General features: G+C 37.9%; 1 protein-coding gene across 3 annotated transcripts in view; it reads left to right on the plus strand.

The window, feature by feature from the left end:
* The window catches only part of VTI1A (vesicle transport through interaction with t-SNAREs 1A), a 326,845-nt gene that overhangs the window by 30,234 nt on the left and 270,070 nt on the right, over positions 1-26,541 (plus strand). The gene's annotated exons all lie outside the window — the stretch shown is intronic.

The raw sequence follows: 26,541 nt of genomic DNA on the forward strand, positions 1-26,541 counted from the left end.
TAATTTTAAGAAATATTAATCATGCTCTGTTAACCATGATTGTTTTGTTCTGATTAAAGAAAGCACATTCTAACCTGGCTGGGAGTTGCATGTGGGACCCGGGAGCTCACCTGGAAATCCTCCCCATCTGGGAACTGCCTATTATCATGGAAAGATTAACAACCTTGTTGCAGAAACCAGAGCCGCCAGCCCTTTGAAGACCCCCAGCTTTTACATACCTGCAGGCCTTTGCATATCCAGCCCGATTGCCTATAAACTGCCCATTTGGCATACCCTTTTGCCTATTTCCCCATCTAATCTTTGTCCTTCTACCCAATATAAGCAGCTGGCTTAGGGGGAGAAGGAGAGCAGATTTTTGTGGATGACCTGCTGCTCTCCCATAATGCTGGCAGTATTGGAATAAATGTTTATATGATTCAACCCCATCTCTCCTTAGTTGGCTTACGTAGTGACAGGCAGCATGGACCCATTGATTGTCCGGTTACATAATCACAACACAAACTTTAGTTTTATAGCCTAAGCAACTATATTTGTTTGAGATAATTACAATAAGGCAAACACCTATTATTATTATTGTTGTTGTTGTTGTTGATTAAGAAGCTGCAGTGGCTGCTTTATATAAGGGAACCTCTTTAGTCTTGCAGCAGTATGATTTTTTTCAAAGTTGTATAGGAAGGAGCCTGGCTCATCTCTCTGATCTTTGTCTATTGTTGGTTCAATATTTGTGGAATATTATGTTATTGGGAACCTTATAATCAATACTCCAGCAATGTGTAGGCATTTTTGTCCCCAAGAGCTAAGTACACTGTGAAAGAAAAGAGCTATTGAGGATGCTGGGCTCAGTAGTCCCAGAAGTTATGTGATATGTCACAGTAGTGTATCTTACATATTAACAAAGAATTTTTTTAAGTAAAGGGGGGAAAGTTCATCAGGGTCATTCTTGAATTTTATTGTGTATGGAAATTTTGCCTCTCTCTCAGCTCTCAGCTTCCTCATCTGTGCAATGAAGTGGTTAGATTGGACCAGTACTTAAACTGTTCCACATAGAGGGCTGAATGCTGGGCCCCTCTAGAGTTTCTGATTCAGACGCCCAGTGGCCTGGGGCTTTGCATTTCTAAAGAGTTCCAGGTTGATGCTGAAGCTGGTGTCATGGGATTATACTTTGAGAGCCACTGGAGTAGGTGACCACGGCCTCTTTCAGCTCTAAAATTTGACTCAACTTTGTCAGTTTCCTAGCCTTATTAGAAGATAGCTGTCTCTTCCACTTTGAATATGTAAGCCTTGAATCTCTGCTTCATTTAATTGTTTGGTGCCCTTTCCAGTTAATACCGCAAGTTTCTTTCCCTTAGAAATTATCTCCTTTTTTCCACCATTCTTTGTGTACTGCCAAACAGAATGTTTGTTTAAGTAATATTAGTGCAATACATCTCCAGAGCTTCCCTTTGGGGAAATTTAAATGATATTTTAAAGTATCATTAAGAATGCAAACAGTAAATCCTTTCACTAGCTGTAGGCATCTTTACATTGGGATGACAAAAAAAAAAAAAAAAAGCATCCTGGTTAATTAGAAGTAATTTGTTAGAGACTGGAATCCTCTTTTTTTTCTCTCTCAGATTAAAACTCAGTTCCCAGCTGGATGCTTATCAGTGCAGGAAATGTAATTGTCGGATGATTAATTGCAAAAGATAGATAATTAGCATTCATGTGATGTGTCAGATATGGATAACGGAGAGGTTGACTACACATTGAAAGAGGACAGTTGAAATCTAGATTGTGGGTTGTGGCTATCAGCAGGTGATTTACCTTTAGAGCTTGTAGAAAGTGTTAGGCAGAAAGCTCACCTGTACCTTGTCTTTTTCATCCCATTTTGGGCAATATCCTCATAATAAAAATGACTAGAAAAGAGTTCTCACCACCTGAAAGCAGGCTTAGAACCCTGGAACTGATGCTGATCTACCTTGCTTGACTTCAAATAAAGGATTTGAGATTTCTAGCTGTTTTTCAGTACCACATATATTTTTATTTCTTTTTTTCCTTATTGTTAAAAGTATTACAGATACCCCCTTTGTTTGTTTGGTTGGTTGGCTTTCCCATTGACCCCCCTCCACCCACACCCGTCCCTCCCAAGCCTTCACCACTCTATTATCTGTGTCCATGTACATTTTTAAATTCTTTCCATTGAGCCTACCTGAAATATTGCTATCCCCAGTTGAAATGACTTGTTATTTCCTAATTTTCAATGACCAAATCTTACCTCCTTTAAAATTAGTGCCCCTTGTTCCTGGATGTTAAGTATTTTCATCATAAGTCATTTGATTCCAACATGGAATAGTTTTGCCTTAAAAAATTGTACACACTTATGCTATTTCTTTAAATAATCCATTGGGGAAAAAATAGTGAGATGAAAAAAAAAAGACAACCTGTCAGTTGGCCATCTCCAGTCTGGTTCACCTGTTGGTTTATTTAAAATCACAATGAAATGAATAAAAACTAGAATTTTCTCCCGCATTGGTAAATGGGACTTTCTCCATCTTCTAAACCTTATATTTTTACCGAAGAGTTTTGCAGCCCTCAGAAATACTGCTTTACAAATTCAGCTAATGACCCAAATCCAGCTTGTTTGTTGTGTAGGAGTTGTATTAAAATAACTCACTGTATGAGTATTGTCATTAATGATATGCTCATTTTGATAATGGGGCTACAGATTCTTCGTCTATAGTCCTTGGGGAGATGCTACAATTTTTTTTTAACTAAGTATTGTTCTGGCTCCTTTTCCTTGATTGGCCCAGAAATAGCAATCAGCTGGGGAGCAGGATGACATGCCTCTTAGCGATCCCTTTGATCTTTGAGATGAGTATCAACATTGTATGCTTCCTAATGGAAGTGTAATTTAATGAAATCTATGGGGTAAACATACTTCAGATGTTCAAAGGAGGTGACAAAATTTTTGCTGGCAGCCAGGACCTGGCGGCTTTCCAGCTTGCCTCTAGCTGCTATGCATATAGCATTGAGAAAGGCACTTAAAATAGGAACATAAAGTATTATTTTCATTGTTGCAACCCCCCTGCCGGCCCTTCCCCACCAATTTCTGTTCCTTAAGTTTATTTTTGTGGTATTTCTGCAAGTGCCCTTTGACATGTAACCTTTCCTACTATAAAGTGGAATGTGAGGTTTGATCTTTTTATATTTTTCTTGGTTTATTTTATGACACCAAGAGCAGTACATTGGACGTATGGTACCAAAGTAAAGAGTAGTTGTAGGCATGAAGACTGAATCAAACCTCCTAGAGGGGAAAAAAAGACACTCCATAAAAAGTACATATTTCAGTACTGGTTGATTAAATTAAACATTCTAATTTGGGAGGAGATGATAGAGCACTTTTATTTTAACAGTCCTTGAGGAAGTGCGATGGAAATGGCCAGACAGCAAGGAGTCAGGGGACCTGACTCATCTCAGGTGTCACCTCCTAGCTGTGTCCTGTAGGGTCAGCTACTTTCTCTGGGCCTCAGTTTCCTTAGCTGTAAAGTGAATGGACTGATTTAGATGACTTCAAAGGTCATTTTCAGCTCTGAGATTTTATGATTCTTTTAAAGTCTGGATATAAGTGCTGACCAATAAAAAGATCATGGCAGCCACATATGTAACATTGAATTTCCTAGTAACGATATTTTTTTAAAAAGCACAAAGAAAGAGGTGAAATTAACTTTAGTAATATATTTTAACCCAAGATGTCCAAACTAATATCATTTCAATATGTAATAAGTTTCAAAAATTCTGAGATATTTTACTTTTCCCCCCGCTATTTTTTAAAACTCTATATCCAGTAGTTTGCTTTCTTCCATTTCTTTCATGTGTGACATGTTTCTTTATCTCCACATTTTGGTTGCTTCCCTGTGTTTGTTTCTATGTATTGGGTAGAGCTGCTATGTCTCCTTGAGTTGGTAGAGTGGCCTTGTGTAGTAGGTGGCCTATAGAGCCCAGTGGCTAAGCCTCCCCAGTCACCTGAGCTGGCACTCTAGGTGCACCCCTTTGTGGGCTGTGAGTACAGTCTTGTTGTAGTTGAGACTTGATTGCTATTGGTGTCACTGGGAGGAATTGACTTTCAGGCCAATTGGCTGAGAGGATCAGCTTCAACTACAATGGGAGAGCTGCTGTGCAGGAGACACCCTTATGAAGCAGGACTTGCTTCAGTGGGGCTTTGGTGCTCACTGAGTCTGCCCCTTGAGTGTGTCACTTATGGGTGTGTAGAGTTGTAATCTAGTATGGTCTGACACTGACCACTGGGTACACTGGCTCTTGAGTCTCCAGGGAGGTGCAAAGTCAGCAACTGCCTGAGGCTACCCAGCAGGAGCTCCAGAGAGATCTGCAGATTACTCTTTGTATCAGGTTTGGAAGTGCCCAGGTGAGGCCCAGCTATGAAGCAAGGCAAGCCTTTTATTGATAGGTTTGGGGCTCTCTGACCCAGCTGCAGCTTGTTTGAGAGCTTTTACCCTAAGCAAGCACAGGCCATTCATATGCAAAAGCTGTTGCATGCAGCTTGGGTGGGGTTATAAATTGGATGAGGCGGGGTCTTAGGAAATCACCGGGGTGGTGCAAACAAAAATGGCTGCCAGTCAGCCCTGCAAGACTGGGGAGGTCCTGGCATAGGAACAATGATTCCTGTGAGCACCTCCGTCTGGGAGAAAGCTGCCCTCAAGTTCCTGCCTGGATGCCAGACAATCCTGTTCCTCCTTCGTTGTGTCTGTGTTCCCCAGGGCCTCGTCCTGGTGCTGGTGCTCAGAGGAAGCAGGACCTTGTAAGTTCGGTTTGTGGTGCTGGCCTTTTAAGAGGAACAGCTGGGTCTCCAGCAGCCTCTGTGTCTCTGAGCCCCAATCTGCACTGGTTTTTTGAAAGATTATTACTGCCTGTTGAGACTTCTTTTCCCAGCTCTGGGACCCTGGACTGGGCGTCTGGTGTGGGACTGGGACCGCTTGTCCTCCAGGTGACCTCCACAGAGAAAGTATCCCTCCTGGTTAAAAAAGCGGCACATGTGGTTGCCGGACCAGCCTATTCTGTGCCTCCTCACCTCCTACCAGTCTCAGTGTGCTTTCTTCTTTACCGCTCTAGTTGTAGGACTCCCATTCAACCAGCTTTCCAGCAGTTCTGGATGATGGTTATTCTGTATTTTAGTTGTAATTTTTATGTGGTTGTGGGAGGTAGTGAGTGTAGGTGTATACACTGCCATCTTCCTTTTTTCCTAGATTTTATTTCTTCCATTAAAAATAGGGATGTGAGCCTGGTCAGCAGGGCTCAGTGGTAGAGCATCGACCTATGAACCAGGAGGTCATGGTTCAATTCCCAGTCAGGACACATGCCCAGGTTGCGGCTCCATCCCCAGTGTGGAGTGTGCAGAAGGCAGCCAGTCAGTGATTCTCTCTCATCATTGATAATTTTATCTCTTCCCGCCCCCCTTTCTCTCTGAAATCAATAAAATATTTTTTAAAAAGGGATGTGATACATAAGAGGGTGTGGATACTGAAGTGTTTTCAGAACAATAACAGCAAAAAAACATAGGTGTGAGACGAGCCTTTGACATTAGTCTTAAGAGTATTTTATAATCTCAAATTATATGCAGTTACATGAGGTAATTTCTAGTTAATTGCTACTATTTTTTTGTATATGATTTTAGATTTTTTTCTTAGATAAAATTTATTTCTGCATAGTCCAGTTTCTTTAAAAAAACAGATTTATTGAGGTATAATTTTCACACTGTAAAATTTTTCATTGTAAGTATACAATTTAATGATTTTTAGTATATTTATAGGTGTGCAACCATCACCATAAGCCAGTTTAATAACACTTCTTAGAGGTTCCCTCATGCCTATTGGAAGTTAATCCTCTTCCCCACACCAATCCTGTGCAACCCCTGATCTGCTTTCTCTCTCTGTAGCTTTGCCTTTTCTGTAAATGTCATCTAAATGGAATCATTCAATATGTCTAGCTTCTTTCACTTGCCATAAGATTTTTGAGGTTTATCTATATTGTAGTATATATATATATCAATAGTTTGTTTTATTTCTGTGTTATATTCCAGTATATGGCTATGTATCACATTTTATATATCCATTTACTAGTTGATGGACATTTGGATTGATCTGAGTTGTTTACTGTTATGACTAATATTTCTGTGAAAATTCATATACAGGACTGGGTGGACACATTTTCCTTTCTCTGGGGAAAAATTACGTAGGAGTGGAATTCCTGAGTCTTGTAAGACATATATTACTTTTCAAAAAACTGCCACACTGTTTCTGAAGAGATTGTACCATGTTACTTTCCCATCAGCTATGCATGAGGTTTCCAGTTTCTTCATATCCTTGTCAGCACTTGGTGTGGTTTGTCTTTTTTATTATGGCCATCTAGTGGTTATGTAATGACATTTCATTTTAGTTTTAATTTGCATTTCCCTAATGACTGATGATGTTGAGCATCTTTTGGTGTGCTTATTAGACATTTATATATCTTTGGTGAAATATCTATTCAAATCTTTTGCCCATTTTTATTAGGTTGTTTGTCTTCTTATGATTAAGTTCTTTGTATATTCTGGATGTGAGTCCCTTATCAGATGAATGGTTTCCAAGTATTTTTTCCCACGTGGCTTGTCTTTTCTTAATAATGTATTTTGAAATACGAAAGTTTTAAATTCTGATAAAGTTCAATTTATCATTTTTTTAATGGATTGTGCTTTTGATATTGTATCTTATAAATCTTTGTCCAACCAAAGGATACAAATATTTTCTTCTAAAAGTTTTATAGTTTTAACTATTTTACTTAGGTCTGTGATATTTTGAATTGATTTTTTAGGTATGATTAAGGTAAAGTATCTCCATTTTTGTTTTGATTGTTGTTCTATCCAGTTGTTCCAGCACCATTTCTTCAAAAAAGCCTTCTCTTTTCCCCCATTGAACACCCTTGCACTTTTGTAGAAAATCAGCTATCTATAATGGAAGGATTGTCATAGGTCTATTCTATGTTTTGAGTTAGTTTTTAGTAACATGTCTTTCTAATAATTTATCCATTTTATCTAAATTCTCTAATTTGTTCATAGTATTCCCTATAATTATTTTAATTTCTATAGGGTTTGTAACAATGCCTCCTCTTTAATTTCTGGTTTTGGTAATTTTGTGTCTTCTTTTTTCTTAGCTAACTTTATCAATATTTTTAACTCTTTTAAAAACCAACCTTTGGCTTCTTTGCTTTTCTTTATTATATCTGTTATTTATTTTGTTGATTTCTTCTCTGACCTTTATTATTTTCTTTCTTCTACTTTAGGTATCATTTCCTCTTTTTTTCCTAGCTTCTTGAAATGGCAGGTTAGATTACTGATTTTAGACCTTTCTTTGTAGTTAAATATTTAAAGCTCTAAATTTTCCTCCACCAGCTTCTTTTTAAACTTAAATGCATGGTCATTTTCTGTATTATTTTCAGGTGACTATTGATGGGCTAAGATATAATTTGAAAATAGGCTTGGGAAGCTAAGAATCAGAGCTTTTGCTTTTCTAATACTGAGTCAACTACTCTTAAGGTCCTAGTAATATTTTAAGACATATAAAATGCAGGCCTGGCCAGTGTGGCTCAGTTGAGTGGGCATTGTCCTGTGCACCAAAAGGTTGCTGATTTGATTCCTTGTCAGGGCACATGGCTGTGTTGCAGGTTTGATCACTGGTAGGGAGTGTGCAGAAGGCAGCCAATCGATGTTCCGCTCTCCCTCTCCTTTTCCCTCACTCTCAAAATTAATAATAATAATAAAAAAAGACATATAAAATGCACAAGCGGAAATGTGTCTTTCTAGATGCACCAAAGAGACCCAAGTGTTCTGTCACAGTGCTTTTGCTTTAAACCATTAGCTCAGTAACAGGACCACCTGCCTATAGTCCATTTCACTGGAGGGAATAATTCAGCAAAGCCTTTTTTTTCTTTAACTCAAAAAAACAAACAAAAAAACAACAACAACTTCTCCTCAATTCTTTGTTTTGAAGGTTTCCAAGCATATATAGAAGTTGAAAGAAGACTACAATAATCGCCTATGTACCTCTACTTAAATTCAGAAACTATTAAAACTTTTCTTCATTTGCTTTTCTGTCTTTTTCTCAGAGGGATCTCTCAATTTGTTTTATTTGTGCACTAGAGGCTCGATGCACGAAATTCATGCAAGAGTAGGCCTTCCTTCCCCTGGCTGCCGGCACTGGCTTCCCTCTGGCATCCGGGACCCGGGCTTCCCTCGCAGCCCCAGTTTTGTCCGGAAGGTCATCTGGTCTAATTAGCATATTACGCTTTTATTATTATAGATCTTTCTCAAGAAGACATTAAGGATTAAACCCTTAAGTTTCTTTTGAAAAACCAGGTTTTTTAGTGGATGGTACTACTTATTGAGTTGGTGAATACTAGTGTGGGATAAATCATTTTTTTGTTTTTCTTGTTTGTTTAGCGGGAGAATATTGGTTATGGAATCAATAATTCACTCTCAGTGTTTTAAATTTGAGATGCCTATTTAAGCAGGAAACTTAGATAGCCAGTTGAATATATCAAGTTTGAGTTCAGAGGAGAAATTGAGTTAGATCTATTTTGACCTCAGCATGTAGGTAGTATTTAAAGCTTTAGAAATACTTAGGGAGAGAAGAGAGTGATAGAAGAGGGTTCTTGACCAAGCTCACTCACAAGAATGGAAGCATTTAGATTTCAAGTAAAAAATGATTTTAATTGAATTAGAAAAAAAGCTACTGGTGAGGTAGGAGTAAAACGAGATCATTTTTACAGAAAAGAGTATTTTTAAAAAAGAGGACATTTCAACCAAGTTGAATACTATTGAGTAAAATGAAGACATAAAAAGTGTCTACTAAATTGTCAGCATGATGGTCCCTGTTGACTTTGACAAGAACCTCTAGGTTGGGTGGCAGACATTAAGATTCAGCAAATCCCTTTAAAGCCTGACTTGGTAACTCTCTACAATAGTCATTGAAATATTTATATGTGAAGATCATCTCTTAGAATAATACTTGGTACTTAATAAACTCAAAAAATATATTAGCTTTTTTTTTTAACACAAATGAAGTTGGTTTTTAAATAACTTGTGCTCAATTTCAGAGTAAAGGATAATCTAATATAGGCCAAAATCCTCAAGAGAGAATTTCTCTGACATGAGACTTTTCTCAGTTGTAAACCTACAAACCACATTTGATTACCTATTGTACTGAGTGATGCTATTTAATTATTGACTCACAGTAGTTTACCAGAATTTTATTTTCTAGCTCTAGAAAATAGATCTAGATGCATATGTAAATAGGTTAAAGTTTATCTCTAACGTGGAATCTCACATAAACTAGTTCCAGTTTTATACAGTCATGCACTGCATAACAACATTTTGGTCAATGACAGACTGCATATGTGATTCCAAAGATTATAATGGAGCCAAAAAATTGCTATTGCCTAGGGCCATCATAGTCATCCTCACATAGTAGAGCAATGCGTTGCTAACATGTTTGTAGAGATGCTGGTGTAAACAAACCTACTCCACTGTCAATCATATAAAAGTTTATCACATATAATTTACAGTATGTAACACTTGACAGTGATAATAAACTGGCTTATGTATTTATTATATATTATATCACTATTTTAGAGCAGCAGCTTTCAACCTCACACATAAACTAATTACTAAAATTCTACGGCACATCAAAAATTTTGTATTTTCTTCTGATCTGACAAATAAATAGGTATGATTTTGATTTATTCACACTGGATGGCTGTTGCTGTGTTAGCTGTTATCATTTTTTTTATTTGAAAATCTAAGGGAAAAGAGGTCAGTGCCCCTGACTAAATAGTTAGACATTTCATGTTTTAAAAATTCTTGTGGCATACTGATTGAAAATTGCCATTTTAGAGTGTAGTCTGCCTACTTATAATTAAAACAAGTTTGTTGTAAGACAGTATGCCTGTTGGCCGGCAGCCGCTTCATACATCTCTTGTTTCTAAGTGTCTTTTGATTGCATCATTTTCTCTTGTGCTTGATTTAATTTCATGTTGTTTTGTGCCATGACATGCTGTACAGGCTTGTAGCCTAGGAGCAATAGGCTGTATCAATAGCCTACATGTGTACTAGGCTATACCAGATACCTAGTAGGTTGATGTAAATATACTCTATGATGTTTGCACAATGACAAAATCAACTAACAGTGCATTTCTCAGAACATATTACCTGTTCTTAAGTGACGCATGACTATATAATAAGAAAAGATACAAGATATTTGATTATCTCCTTATAAAATTTATGGTTCTTAAAACAAGAAATCATACTATCCTTTTCAGTCAGTCTTTCGTTGTTTATGTTAAATGGCATGAAATAATGTAATAGATCATCTCTACGTGATTTCTGTTATGATTCAGAATTCTTGATGTTCCTTGTTATGTCTTTCCTTTATTGGATTCTGTGCTGCATGTAAATCCTTTCTGTCTAAGCATTCAGGAGTAAACTTGAGTTCTTAGCTAAAACAAGTGTTTGTCAGCAGCACAACCAAGTTTATACTGACCAAAGAATTGCTCTTTTTATTTCATTAGACCCTAATTTTCATTTTCATCATCTGTAAGGGAATGGGGTTAGGTTAAGTTATTCTTAAAGAGCCTTACAATCCTGAATTGCTATTATGTGATTTATAAAATGTTAATTATATTTCTATTTTACCCTTGTAAAACCATTAAAAGTGGTTTATTTTGCCTGAAAATGGATACTTTTCCTCTTATTTGGTTTACCTACAGATTCCAAGCCCTTGGTAAACGAATCCTCCCCCCCCACCCCCCAAATGATTTTATTGTGGTAAAATCTTCCTTTTAGAAAAGCATTATAAAATATCCTATGACTATTCAGGGGAGTAAAATGACTATAATTTACAAATATATTTAAACTATACCGAAAAATAAATAGTGCTTTTGGGATATATTCATCCCAATTGGCTATTTTTTGTTTGTTTATACATAGAGGGCTCAGGTCAAATAAAGATTGAATAGATGTCTGTTTGCAGTTGGAGTTTTGACCACCATTTTTTTTTCCTCAAGTGACTTCCAAGGGTTATTATATATTCAGATGAACAATTTTCTTAGAAATGTTGTTGCTGCAAATGATACGTGTTTTATTCAGGTAGACTGTCACTTTAATAAATGTCTTCCTTCCTCAGTGTTTCTACCTGAATTATTCTATCTCACCACAGGGACTAAAATGTTATCCAGCAGAATTTTATCCAAAGACCATGGGATGAAGGGGGTGGTAAAATTAATCATTCATCTGCTGGATGTCAGCAAAGGTTTAAGGTAAATAAAGAAATAACCGGGCCTTGGGAAAAGTGGCCTTATCTTGTCCCTATAACTATACAAATATTCCAACATGGATTATACCCACAGATTATCTCTCCCTTCCATCCTCACTGTTGCTCAGTTAATTGAGGACCATACGGTCTCTCTCTTGACCTTTAAGAACAACCCTGAGATTTCTGCCTTTAGTCTAGTCTCTCTGCCATCTTTTTTCACCTTGATTCTAGGGGAAACTGATCAAAACAGGGTAGTTTTTTCCTTTCTTCCACTGTACTAATATAAACTTCCATTTTGTAGTCCAGTTTTTACACTTATTGCAGTTATTTGTCTTTGTGTGCTCACAGTCCAGGAATCTGCTTATTAATAATGCCATATCAGATATAGTGCTTATATACTGGTAGTGCTCCTCAAAATCTTTTTCGTTAAATAAATGCTGAAATGAATGGACAAATTAGTGAATGGTATAAAACTCCATGTCTGTAGTCTTGTTTAGATTTGTTATCTTTTTTGGTATGAGTATGAGATGGTCAATAAAACCTTGTGACTTTATTAATTAATAGAATTTCTTCCTGTAGCAATCCTTATTTTATGTCATCATAACATATTCCATATTATAACTAATTCAAATATTTTTTATCTTTCATGGTAAATTATTTTAATAACATTAAATATTTATAGTCTCTCTTAAGCCAAATTCTGGGTTGGGGTTCTTAAAAGGCATTTATAAGTGAGGGGAACAAAGGAAAAATGAAAGAGGTAATAAATGAGATATGGATGTCACTTTCAAAATTCTTTTCTCTCCTGATCAATACTTTGACATACTTTGTTGTTGTTTTATATATTTTGTTTTTTAAGAGTACTATATTAATAGTCACATTTTAAAAGAACTCTGTGATTTAATTACTATTGGAAATAAAAACTTTCTTTGGCTAGCTATCCTTTTTCCCCGAGAAATATAAAACTTTTACACTGAAAGTTATTTTCAAATCAAATAGTAAGAATGTTTTTGTTGGTTGGGGATCTGAGCATCTCATGTTCTAAAATAATGCCTTCACTAAAAATGTACCTCTATCTTAAAAGGGATACTGCATGAATTTATAGAGTCGAGCAGTTCATATGTGGAGACCTTTAAAGTAGATATTTACTTCAGTTTCTATCATTTTATTACCTCCAATTTCTATGATCTTATATCATCAGTGCTATTTTACAAATGAACACATTACTTTTAGCCAGCCTTGAAGTTAAGTAGCAAAATATGTATCTATTCATGTTTTCTAGAATCCTTACTTTTTTTTGTGCTTATTTTGTTTGTTTGTTTTTCTTTTTAATCCTCACCTGAGGATATTTTTCCATTGATTTTTAGAGAGAGTGGAAGGTAGAGGAAGAGACACACACACAGAGAGAGAAACATCAATGTGAGAGAGACACATCCATTGGTTGCCTTCCGCATGCACCCCGACCAGGGTCGGGAGCCTGCAACTGAGTTATGTGCCCTTGACCAGAATCTAATCCGGGACCCTTCAGTCCATAGGCCAACGCTCTATGCACTGAGCCAAACTGGCTGGGGCCTTACTTTTTTTTTTTATGTACATAAATGTTTACTTACATAAATCCAAGATTAGTATTTGCAGTTATATCTGTCACCTCCCACTCAACAGTCCCTACCAAAAAGACAAACGAACATTAAATCATATTTAATTGAATAGTTACCAATGTGAAAAGTGGAATATTAGAAGGATGGCTGCATATGCTTTTGACATGTGTCAAATTTTGTATGAGCATGACTGCTGACCCAGTGCCATCAGGCCATGTATTTTTAATTATTTTTCTAAAAGTAAGACTAGTTTTGTACACATCTTTCTTCATTCTCTCCCCAGCTCCTGCTTGTGACAGACAGCATGAGCTTGTCTTTATTAGCCTTGGCTCTAGTCCTTGGAATCAAGTGTCCACAGCTTGCTCAGGAATGGGAAGACCTTGACCTTTCAAGAAAGTGCAAACTCTAATTTGATACACACACACACACACACACACACACACACACACACACACGTATATATGTGTATATATATTTTTTAAAAATGATAGTTTAGAATTAAACCTACTGTGTTGTGTTTTTTTAACACAACTAACGATTTCTTTTTCATTATTCTATTTCTAATGTTGGTATCCTGCAAGCAACTGATTTTCAATGCTTTTAAATCTTGATTCCTTAGAAATAAACAAAAGAAAGAGCTTCTATGAAAGCTTGGAATATGCTTTAAATTTAAATTGCCTTGATTTTCTCTTTCACTCCTTGAAAGAAAGCAAACAAATTTTTGAGTTGCCTATTATTTTTCCTAAGAAGATAGAGGATTCCCATTTGATAAATCAGGTGTTAATTTTGTAATTATTAATATCTAAAATTAAAATATTGATGTGAAGCAAATGTTTTCTTTGAGTAAATTTCCCAAGTTTTCTTTCAATAACAGATGGTGGCTTGTAAGAGATTTTAAGAGGACAGTTCTTATATTAATGCAGAACTCTTCTGGGGTGTGTGATAGAAATCATCTTTTATCACGTAAATGCTTGGTTTTGAAAGTTTTATTGCTTTTTGTTATCCATGTGAAACAGTGTATTTATATTTTTATCCCCTACCATTTCTTATTCTACCTGTGTGCAGAAGTCTGATGTCATAGATCTACAGAAGTTGTAAATGGAAAAGTTTCATTGGGTTACTTACTTTTACCAGAGGCCAAAGTGTGATTTCTCTCTTCCACACACTGTTCAGTATTCTTCTAAAGCCAGATTACTCGATAGTCAAACATGGGAATTCCTTCCTTTTTCTCTTGGGAAACTGTCCATGGTACAAAATATTTCACTGTTTTGGAATTTTTCTTAATCTCATGCCTAAAATTTCCCCATTATTTAAACTATCCTGCAAGATCTTCATAGGCAAGTGCTAAAAAGTCCTAAACATATAACCGAAAGTATCTTGTTGCATTGTTGGAAACATTTTACCCAGCAGATGCTGGAGTTTGTGGTGCCCACAATGATGAAGACGATTGTAGTTATGGTGATTACATAGATGTGCAGGGAAAATTCTCCCTTTCTCTTCTGTTGCCCATCTCAGTTCCTCACTCCATCCTTTCCCAAATGTCCAACCTAGATAACTACTGTTCATAATTCCCTGTGTGTCCTTCCAGTGTTCTTTATGTGTATACACGCCAATACAAATGTATGTTCTTCTCCTTTCCCCCCTTAAGTAACAACAAAATGGTGTACCGTACAAAAGACAGCATAAACTATACATACCATTCAGTACTTGCTTTCTTCACTTTTCAGATGCTCTTGGAGAGTTTATTATATCAGTAAACAAAAAAACTTATTCATTTTTTAATACCTCAACAGTATTCCATTGTACCACATTTAGTTAATGAATCCCATGTACATGACTTTTGGTGTTGCATGTGTTGCTGCTATGAATGACTTTGAACTTTGTCATTTTTCATGTAGACAAAGATCTTAAGAAATAGAATTACTTCTTCAGAAAGTATGTGCATTTTCAATATTGATAATCCTTTCACAATTGTCCTCTGTGGGAGATGTCCCAGTTTACATTCCCGTGGTAGTGCACAAGAGGACTGGTTACTTCCAAAATGAATTTTCACTAGTAAAATGAATTATCAAACTCCTGAATATTAGTCAAAGTGATAAGGAGTAAAGGGGTATTTCATTGTAGTTTTCATTAACTTTTCTCATGAGCAAGATGGAATGTTTTCAGGAACTGTTCTTTTCCTTTGCCAGGTTTTTTGGGAGGGGGCAGTTGTTTGCTCTTTTTCTTATTAATTTCTAAGAGTTCTTTATATGTCTTGAAGATTAGCCCTTGTTCAAATTAAAACTTTCTAATGTTTTTTTTTCTAGTTTGTTTTTTTAAAATATTTGTTATTGATTTCAGAGAGGAAGGGAGAGGGAGAGAGAGACAGAAACATCAATGATGAGAGAGAATCATTGATTGGCTGACTCTTGCATGCCCCCACTGGGGATCAAGCCCGAATCCCCCGGCATGTGCCCTTGACCAGAATCAAACCTGAGACCCTTCAGTTTGCAGGCCGATGCTCTATCCACTGAGCCAAACCAGCTAAGGCTCTTTTTTTTTTTTTTTTTTTTTTTTAATTGATTTCAGAGAAGAAGGGAGACGGGGGAGAGAAATAGAAACATCAGTGATGAGAAAGAATCATTGATCGGGTGTCTCCTGAATGCCCCCCACTAGGGATCGAGCCCACAACCCCGGGCATGTGCCCTTGGCTGGAATCAAACCCAGGTCCCTCCAGTCCGCAGGCCAATGCTCTATCCACTGAGCCAAACCAGCTAGGGTCAGTTTGTTTGTCTTTTGACTTTGTTCAGTCAAACACTAAAATGTAACCTACCGTATTTTCCGGCTTATAAGACGACTGGGCGTATAAGATTTTCCTGGGTTAAAATGTCGTTTTATACGCCGGAAAATACGGTAGTCCAATATATCTAATCCATTATATCTAATCCCATCAATATAGTCCAATATACCATATTTTCCGGCGTATAAACAACTTTTTAACCCAGGAAAATCTTATACGCCCAGTCGTCTTATACGCCGGAAAGTACGGTATTTTTATTCTGTATTTTGCCACTCAAATATTTTCTTTTTCTTTATGATTGAAATGATCCATCTTTTATGGTTGTGCATTTAGAGTCATAGGTAAACAGGCTTTTTCACCTCAAGATTATAAATTAAGTTAAATTTATCCCTGGTTGTTTTAGCTTTCATTTTTTTACCTTAATGGGAACTTTTATTCCATTATGTCTTCTAACTGGTTGTTGTTTGTATATATGAATTGGTTTCTGTATTTTAATTTTGCAGCATGCTACCTTGTTAAATTGCATTTTTTTGTTTATTCTCTTGAATATTTGAGATATTTTATTATATCATCTGCAAATACTGGTTTTTCTCTTTTCCTTCCAATTTTATACTTCTACCTTACTTTATTAATCTTATTATGTTTGCTAGTATTTTCAGTAAAATGTTAAATAGTTGTGTTAGTAGTTACTTTACTTTTTCTTTTTTTGAAAAAAATGTGCTTTCTTCAAGTATACATTATATATTTGTGACATGTGTGATACAAATATAGTGTTTGTGCTTTTTCTTTGTCCATTTGGTCTTTATTTCTTGCCTTCTTTTGAGTAAATCACATAATTATTATTATACTAGAAGCCCGGTGCACGAAATTCGTGCACGGCAGGGGGTTGTCCCTCAGCCCAGCCTGTACCCTCTCCAATCTGGGACCCCTGGAGGGATGTCCGACTGCCTGTTTAGGCCCTATCCTGGTGGGATCGGGCCTAAACGGGCAGTCGGACATCCCTCTCACAATCCAGGACTGCTGGCTCCCAACTGCTTGCCTGCCTGCCTTCCTGATTGCCCCTAACCGCTTCTGCCTGCCAGCCTGATCACCCCCTAACCACTCCGCTGCCAGCCTGGTTGATGCTTAACTGCTCCCCTGCCAGCCTGTTAGCCCCCAACTTCCCTCCTCTGCCAGCCTGGTCACCCCTAACTGCCCTCTCCTGCAGGGTTGATCACCTCCAACTGCCCTCTTTTGCAAACCTGGTCCCTCTCAACTGCCCTCCCTTGCAGGCCTGGTCCCCCCCAACTGCCCTCCTTGCAGGCCGGGTGCCTCCCAACTGCCCTCCCCTGCTGGCCATCTTGTGGTGGCCATCTTGTGTCCACATGGGGGCAGGATCTTTGACCACATGGGGGCAGCTATATTGTGTGTTGCAATGATGATCAATCTGTATATTACTCTTTTATTAGATAGGATTCTACCTCCTGTATTAAATTTTTAATTATACTTCTTTCTGTGTTTTTTGTTTGTTTGTGTGTGTGTGTGTGTGTGTGTGTGTGTGTGTGTGTGTGACTTGTGTAATAAAGTAAAATGTGTCTCTTTTGCTCATACAGTCTGCTTTCAAACAATATCATATTTCATGGACAGTGGAAGACCTTACCTAGTAGAATTCCTTTTACCTGTCTTCCACACTCTGTACTCTTTTTGTCTTATATTTCACTTCTGCATATGCCTGGGACCCCATGACACATACTTAGGAAAAGTATTTTATATTACCCAGATACTGACTTATATTAAAGCTCCTTTCTCTTTCCTGCAAATAACAATTTCCTTTGATATTATTTCTCTTCAGTCTAAAGAACTAATTTTAGCAAGTCCAGTTGGACAAAGCTGCTGAAGATGAATTGGGTCAGGTTTTACCTGATTAAAAAATGTCTTTATTTCACTATCATTTTAAAAATTCTTTTCATTTAAGTATAGTCGGCATACAATATTATATTAGTCTTCACTATCGTTCTGCAATTACATTTTCACTGGATATTGATTTTTAGTTTGACCGGTCCCCGCCCCTCTCCCCTTCCTGTGCTTTCAAGGTGTAAGATCATTGTCTTCTGGCCTCCATTGTTTCTGGTGAGGTCAGCTGTCACTTACGTTAGTTTTACCCTCTGTGTGTAATGTTGATCTTTTATGCTCTGGCTGCTTTTCAGAGTTACTATTTATCTTTGTGCTTCAGCAGACAGTTTAATTATGTTGTGTTATGTTATAAGGTGTGGCTTTTTTATAGCAGGTGTAAACCTGCTTGTGACTCACTGAATTACCTGGATCTATGGGATGAGCTTTCTCATCAGCTTTATAAAGTTTATGTTGTTATTTATTCAAACATTTCTTCTGCCCCATTTCTCTCTCTTCCTTTTTTGAATGAAATTACAAATATGTTAGATCACTAATAGTATTTAACAGTTCTTGGATGCTTTTTTTTTCTTTCCTTGTTTATTTTTTATATCTGTGTTTTTTAGTTTGGGTGCTTTCTATTGATCTCTTTTTAGGATTACAGGTATCCTTTCCTTTGCTGTTTCCAGTCTGCTCTTAAGTCCATTTAATGATACCATATTCCAATCACATTTTGATACCACATTTTATGTGCTGTCATTTCTATTTGGTTTATTTTTATAGTCTCTCTACTAAAATTCATCCTTTATTGTTCATTTTTTCTGCTATAATCTTTGGCATTTTTATGATAGTTATTTTAAAGTCTCTAAGTGATAATTCCAGTATATGGATCATCCTAGTATGTTTCATTGACCATGGGTCACATTTTTTTTATTTGTTATATGTCTTATAATTTTTTATTTTATGTAAAAAGTCAGTAGACAGTGAAATAAATAAATTTTTATCAAGATAAAACACAGACCAACAGAAAAAAAAAACCACTCCCTTTTCTTTCAGGTTTCTATAGCAAAGTGGCTAAGTCAGTCTGACATTTAGGACATTTAGTTGGGCTGTGTGTGGGCTTTTTCTTCTTCTTCTTTTTTTTACAGCCCCAGTTAAATGCACATGTTTTGAGACTGAAGTTAGGAACTTCCTTTCAGTGGGGCTTGAGCTGTGAACACCAGTGAGTTTCCAGAGTATTTCTTTCTGCCATCCAGCTGAGCTGCCATGTTTCTTATTTGAGGGAAATCTCAATCTCTGCTTTACAGCCCCGCTGCTCTTTTGGTCTCTGGGGTGTTCCCTTTGCTCTACAGTCTTGCTCCTGGCTTTTTGTATCTTGGGAGAATTCTTTCTGCCCCGCTGCATTAACTGTGGCTTAGAAGGGCAGTGACCTTATACTGTTTGAAGATCCAGAATGCTTAGGCTTTTCTCTCAGCTCACCTGTTCTCTCCCATTCCAACTTTTGGTGGCTGAATGTTAGGAATGCCTCAGGTAGGTGTCTATCTGCTCTCTTTCTTCATCCGTAGCCTACAGTAGCCAAGATCTCAGAGGGCTTAGCATGGACTTCTCTTAACTCTGAAACCTTGGACCCCACCTTCAGAGGACCAGCTGCCTTAGCAATGGGGACAGTCTTGTGTAACCCAAGGGAGCATCTCTCTCAGCAATGACACATAGGCAAGCATTGGTTGGTAGACCCTGTATCTCACGCTGACTCAGGTTCCCTGAAATCCTAACTTGTTATGTCAACTCTGATATAGCCTTAGAAAGTCAGCTCGAAGTTTGGCTGGTTTCTGTTTACCTACGCCCGTGGAGGCTCCTTCTACTCCTCCAAGAATGAGACCAGCCACATCTCCGTTCTTTGATATAAAAGGTTCATGATTTTTGCCCTGGCCTGTCTGGCTCAGTTGGTTGGGCACCAAAGAGTTGCTGGTTAGATTCCCAGTCAAGGCACATGCCCGGGTTGCAGGCTCGAGCCCCAGTAGAGGGCATGCAGGAGGCAGCCAATCAATGTTTGCTCTCACATAGATGTTTCTCTCTCCCTCTCCCTCCCTCTTGTTCTAAAAAATCAATAAAAAATATTTAAAAATATAAAAGACTCATGATTTTCTGGAATGTACTTTATTACATGATTTTGTGTCATCAGCTCTCTGGTAGGTTTTAAAATTATGATCGTGTAGCTTTTCCAGCTTGTTCTGTTTGTGAAGGTGAAAGCAGTGTTCACTTGTGACTTTGTACATTTTTTTGGGGAGTCAGAAGTCCTGTGTCATTCTTTATGTAGCTCTGCCTCCTCTGAACAGACTGTGTGGAGGAGGACTTCCGCCAGCAGCCTGTTTTCACCTGCTCCCACATCCATTGTTTCAAACAAAGTGGATAGAGCTTGTGCTTCAGAATGAGCCCTCACCTTCGGGAAGTGTATCTTGGGTGGCACTTTTTGAGCTGAGCTATTGTTGAGTCCTGTTATCATCCTTCATGCATTTTGTCACCTTCTACCAAGTAGCTCTGCATGATCTCATCTGCTTCTAGACAACTCTCCACATATTTTGGGATCTATGAATAATTATGTGTTTTCTAGGTTTGCCAAGAATAGAGAATTCAGAGTACATTTGTTCTTGTTCCTCACCCACCTACCCCACCCCAGAGGGGTAGGAGAAGAAAAAAATGATGACTTAGAGGAGTCTGTTAACTTATGCAGCTGTGTTCGTAATGCAGGTCTCATTTAATCATCACAACAAAGTAAGCATTTTTATTTCCCTTATGCAGATATGCAAACTGAGACTCAGAAAGGTTAGACACTCTCTAGGCAATCACATAGATAACACATAGCAAAGCTGGGATTTGAATCCTAGTTTAATTCATACTGGTCAGTAATGTGCTGATAACCAAGCACATTTATCTTTGAAGTTTCTGTGTTGTATTATTGTCTGAATTCTTTTCAGAGTTTGGGATAACATATACAAGTATTTTCTCTTCTAGAAACAGAGCAAAAGGATGACTGGGACACTAAATCCTAAAAAACAAACAAAAAAAACCCCACCACACACAAAAAAACAGTGAGGTTCAAAGCAGAAAATCCAGTTCAAATATACATGAAAAGACTCAAAAGAAGAAGAAGGGGGGAAAAAAGACCAATAATGGGAGGCAATATTGAGTCCCAAGAGCCAGGAGGGACCAGAATGGAATGTCAACCTGGTCTTTATAGTCAAGAGTCTGGGTGATTGCCAGGGTTCTTGTCCCAGCCTTACGAAGGGTTCAGCAATCTGGAGAAAGGGGCTGATGTGTAGATTAAGAAAGAGTCCAAAGACGAAAGATAATTTTGAAAGGCATTGGGGGTCAGGGGAGCTTCAGCTAAAGGAGCTAAAAGACTACCCCTTGTCTAAGGACCCCTGTGCTATTTATTAACACAAATTGTCCTAAGGCAAGGTGGAGATAATACACCTCAAAGGGTAGGGCTTACAGAAGCATTGTCAGTTTGGGGAGTAGCCTACAGCTGTTCAGGTGTTTGGCCAACAGGAGGCAATAGCATGCAGATTTAAGATGCCCTGAGCTGTCTGGCAGCAAACAATAATATATACAAATCTTTAGGTTTGGGGAAATGTCCTATTCAGGTTTGGGGGAGATGCTTTTTAGCCGTCCCACATGATTCAGCCCTGCTGACATGCTAGACTTGGCTTCCGGCAGGTGATGACCAGGAGCAGACCTGAGTGTCTGTGTTGGGGAAAATGTGTGAGACCATCTTAAATTAACATGGCTTGTGGGCAAACCCAGAGTTTTATGTGCTAGAGGAATATATTTGCTGGAATTCTCAATAGGATAATTATTATAATCAGAGCAGTTATTTTTCTTTAATTCCTAGTATGTGTTCAGCACCATACTTAGCTGTTTTATAAACTTCACCTCAGCTAGACCTGAGGTACATAGGGGTTCAAAAAATTGCTTATTTTTTTAAATTGATTTCAGAGAGGAAGAGGGAGAGAAAGATAGAAACATCAATGATGAGAGAGAATCATTGAACAGCTGCCTCCTGCACGCCCCCCCCGCCCCCCCCCCCCCCCCCCCCGCAATGGGGATCAAGCCTACAACCCGGACATGTGCCCTGACCAAGAATCAAATTGTGACCTCCTGGTTCATAGGTCAGTGCTCAACTACTGAGCCACACTGGCCAGGCCAAAAACTTGCTTATTAATCTCAATTAGAAAAGGACAAAGCTGGGATTTGGATCCTAGCTAATCAGGTGCCCAAATTGAGGCCTTTATAATTTATCATATTGTTTCCTTAAAGGACAAGAAAATCAGAGCAACAGAAACTAGCCCCAAAACTCAAATAAAAATCAAAGTATATATGTAATATTAAATGTGTTCAGAGCAGAAATAAGAATGAACAGAAAAAGGTGCAACCTCAACGTTACATACCATGTGTAAGATTGGGTCCACTTCGGTCTGTGTTAGACTCTGGAAGAATCTCCCATTGTCCATCTCTGAGTGCAATCGGGCCACCATGCCTAAAGATAATTCAGATAAATTCAGGGGCGGGTCCCTCAGATTGGGGTTTAGAAAATGAGACAGATGAAGAAAGGTCCTGGGATCATTTTCCATGGATGGAAAGATACTCAAGTTGTTGAGTATCTTAAAATCTGTAAAGAACTCTCTGTCAAGTATGGTCAACAGCTGTTGTTGGTCTCTGCTGTATGTGTAACTATGGTACTATAGACTTCCACTTAATTTAGGGAAATCATCCCTGACAGCAGCCAGTGACTGTTGGCAAACATCAGTTGTGAAAGCTAAGGAACCTCCTTCCTGAGGTCTTTACAAGATACATTCGGGATGCAGTGATGTCAGGAATGGGGCACACGGGGCGACCTCTCAAGGTCCCTTCTAGCCCTGAGGTTCTATTATCATCGCATATTTATAGAGTGCCAAAATTGGCTGTGTTCTTTTCAGAGAATAGAATTACATTCAGCCCCTGTCCAGGGCTATCACAGTCAAAATTAGACAGATCAGCAATACCTTGGTTGCCAAATCAAGTCCAAGTGTAGTGGGCACATGTCTAACTATCTCCGAGTGCGTATTCTCTTCAAGAACATTAGAGAATGACCTAAAAGCATGGTGAAAGAGCTTACGTTATTGCAAAACACTCCAAGGAGATTCGATCAGGTTCATCTAGGCATTTTTGTAAATTATAATAGTAATTTATTATCTGTTAAGCAATCTAATTAGAATTATTGTCCTCAAAACATTAAATTCAGATTGAAATGCAATGTACTGTGTTGCCAAACCATTGTAAATGGTAGATACTATTTTGAATGGATGACTTGGAACTCCTCTGACCATGCAGTACTAGTTGGAGTCCATGCTCATTTAAAACTGCAAATAAAATCCTGTATTTTTACTGAAAAAGTGGAAAACCCCATCATATATAGTAAAAAGGAACAGTTTATATTGTCTGAATTTGAAAGGAATAATGTTCTCATATTTTTGTTTGGCGTTGACTATTATTTAATTGAGGATTTATTTTGACATTTAGCTAATCTCAGATATTAGCCAGTTATACATTTAGTGTATCAGACACCAGTACTTCCTTCTCCCAATAATCTTTCCACACTTTGAAATTATTTTATACTTTTTATTTGGAAATATTTTCAAGCTTTCCGAAAAGCTTGAAGAATAGTTCAAAGACCATACATATACTCTTTAACTAGATTGACCTATTAACATTTTGTTCCAATTGCTTTATCATTTATGTATGCCTTCTCTATTGATCTTTTTCTCTCTACCTTTATATGTATATATTTTTCTAAGCCACTTGAAAGTAAGTTGCATACATCATGCATCTGTGCATGCTTTTAAAGTAATGTGATTTTATAACTTTCTTCAAAGTAAGAATAATTTTTTCTCAACACATATTATTTGCCAACATATAGAGGCAACTTGAAGCATTATATTTTACCTTCCTTTTGTCCTGTTATCTATTTTAGCTACTATTCATGGAAGTCCTTTTCATGCCTGGTATCTGGCATATATTGATTTTTTTTTCAGACTGTCCTTTAATAAAGTCTCAGGTCTTTACATAAAGCACCTGTTACAACAACACATAATATTATAGCTTCGCCATTTGACATATTATAGAAATTTGTAAGGTGCTAAATTCTTGTTACATAATTTTAACTGAAGAAAACTCATTTTCACAATGTAAATATTAGTGTTTGAATAATTGAACTGGTTAGGCTTCTATTTAGTAAAATTACAAGGGTTCAGATGAAGTTTGTTTATTTTCTGTTTCAGTTTGACATGGAGTCCCAGGGCTGAACTTGAATGTTTGTATATTTCCCTCACAGCAGTTTCTGATGCCACGAGTCTAAAACTGGATTTCACTGACGGTGTAGCTGCATAAGTGCCAGAATGAACTGCAGCTGATAGAAAAAGGGAACAGGATTCAAGAGAAACAAAAATAATAGGGGAGAAGACATTTATTATTGTATTTTTATTGATGTCATTTATCAACATCTTTACTGTTTGTGGTTAACACCAACTTTGAATAGATCAACTCTGAATATTTTTTCTGAGATATGGAAGAGATTAGGGGAACTGTGGTGAGGTCAGCTCCCTAAAGTTTGTGATGTTCTTTGTGCATGAAGACAGGGAGCCAGAATCAATGTAGGCTCAGGGAGAATGATGGTCTCGCTACTCAAATGGACTGATTTGTGGGCAGAGGTGTTCGCTGCTTTCCTGGAGGACTACGATCAGAAAACAAACTCAAAATGCAGCGCGGTGCTACTTTCGTCACGTGGCCACTGACTGTTGACTTGGAATTTTATTAGACAGCCTCATTCTCTTCTGAGAACGTGTAATTCCTGTCTGTCAGTGTGTTTCTTCTTACATGTTTATTAGTGTTAACCACACTACTTGCTTGCTTTCTGTTAGACCTCTGCCAGAAAAGCTAGACAAAATTAGTTCCCAGAATTTTTTTTTTTTCTGTAACACCAACACACAGGAGGTGCGATCTGTAGTAATTCTTATTCATTTGAAATATAGCAATTTGTTCCTGTCAGTGGAGGGTAGGTTTATTGTTCTAAATTGCCGGGGTTTGTTTTTGTTGGCGTGTTCTCCAATACAAATTGAATGGCTGACAAAAATCTATTTGTATGACAGTTCAATCTAGATAAGTGCCCTCTGTTGCCTACTGGTGCAATTTGGGGTCTCGGAGATAAAAGCAAACTGAATACCAACCTCATAGCAGAGCTTCTTCCGCAGATAACAGAAGTAATCCATATTCCGCAGATCCCAAATCAGACAAACAAAGGAGAAATATGCATGCACATCGTCTCTCGTTTGAAATGGGCGTCTTTTCACTTCTACATAATAAAAGATGGGAATATCTAACTGAGGAGGACAATAAAGCAGCTGATATGAGAGATGCCTATATATGAAATTAAAGAGAAATGTATTGACTTGTAAAGTTGGAGAGAAGTCTGTTGCTTAGCATTTTCCCATAGTACGTTGGCTTTTGTCGAATGAATTTGCTTTCTATTTTAACATGCCTATTCTGAAATACATTCTATCTTTAGACACTGATTTTTTGATATTTTTGCCAGAGGTAGGGTTGAAGGGATCTCCTTTACTCCCCTAGATGAGGAGCTGAGAATTTGTACCTGTTGGCTTACCTCTGCCAAAAAAGGTGTCAGTCTTTCCATACAAGTATCTCTCAGATATAATTCATGTGCAGAAAGAGGGATGAAATATGTATAATGGCAGTTATGAGGAAAGAATTGCGACTAGTGCAAAAGAAAAAAAAAGACATCCTAGAAACTTGGCTAAAGGCTCCAATTGTAGATATTGTAAAAAATGGGATCTAATCCATAGGGCTTGTTGATCAATTGGATATGGGGAGTAAGAGAGAGAGAGAGGGATAATTGCTGGATGTTTATCTGGGGAGACCACGTGCGTGGTAACAACATCAAATTAGGGACAGCAGAGAAAGACACTGCCCCACTTGTGTTAAGTCTAAGTCGCTGTGCCTTTAGGTGATGTATGGTACCCAGTAGGAATTGGATCTGTGTGCAGAATCTGTAGAAAACATGTCTTTGCCGGCCTGTAGGTGGTATTAGGACAGTGGGGTTAGGTGAGATCATTGAGGTCAGGTGGCTAAGTCAGGATGGAGACCTGGGGCAGACTGAGAGAAGTTGTGACGGAGACTAGGGGGAGACCAGAAGGGTAGGAAGAATGTCAAAGGAAGCTTGTCTGTAACTGCTAAGGTGAAAGTGGTCAACAATGTCAGGTGTTATCAAGAAGTCCAGCGAGAAAAGGACCGAAAAATGGCCATTGGGGCCAAAGTTGATACAGTTTGAGTAACAATAAATAAGTTGTATTGGATTATGAGCCAAAGTATAAAATAAATATCCCTGAGTCCGTACTGATGTTAATAAGTGACTGAATTAAGATGAAATAGACAGATTCCCCCATGCAGGAGAATGCAAATAATGGATGTAGATACTCCTCCCTCGGCAACATGGAGCGTCACCCCCACGCCACAAATGTGGGTCATGCACAGTGAGTGCAGCGTGGGAAGGGAACGGGAGCTTCACAGTGGAGAACACTGACAGACACCACTTCAGCCCGGTGATCCAGGTCCACATCAACAGTGATTAAGTCATGTTGCTGGTATATACCTGTGAAATGATGTGATGAAAATAGCACTTTACCTCTGTGATCTTCCTCCCCCAACCTTATAAGCCCAGTCTAGTCAAAAGAAAAACTTCACACCAATCCTAAATAAGGGACATTCTACAAAACACCTGACCAGTGCTCCTCAAAACTGTCCCGGTCATCAAAGAAAAGTCAGAGATACTGTCACAGCCCAGCGTAGCCTGAGGAGGCGTGACTCCTAACTGCAATGTGGAATCTTGGGTGGTATCCTGGGACAGAAA

Source organism: Cnephaeus nilssonii, assembly GCF_951640355.1.
Source record: "Cnephaeus nilssonii genome assembly, chromosome: 16".
In the NCBI taxonomy this organism is placed as follows: domain Eukaryota; kingdom Metazoa; phylum Chordata; class Mammalia; order Chiroptera; family Vespertilionidae; genus Cnephaeus; species Cnephaeus nilssonii.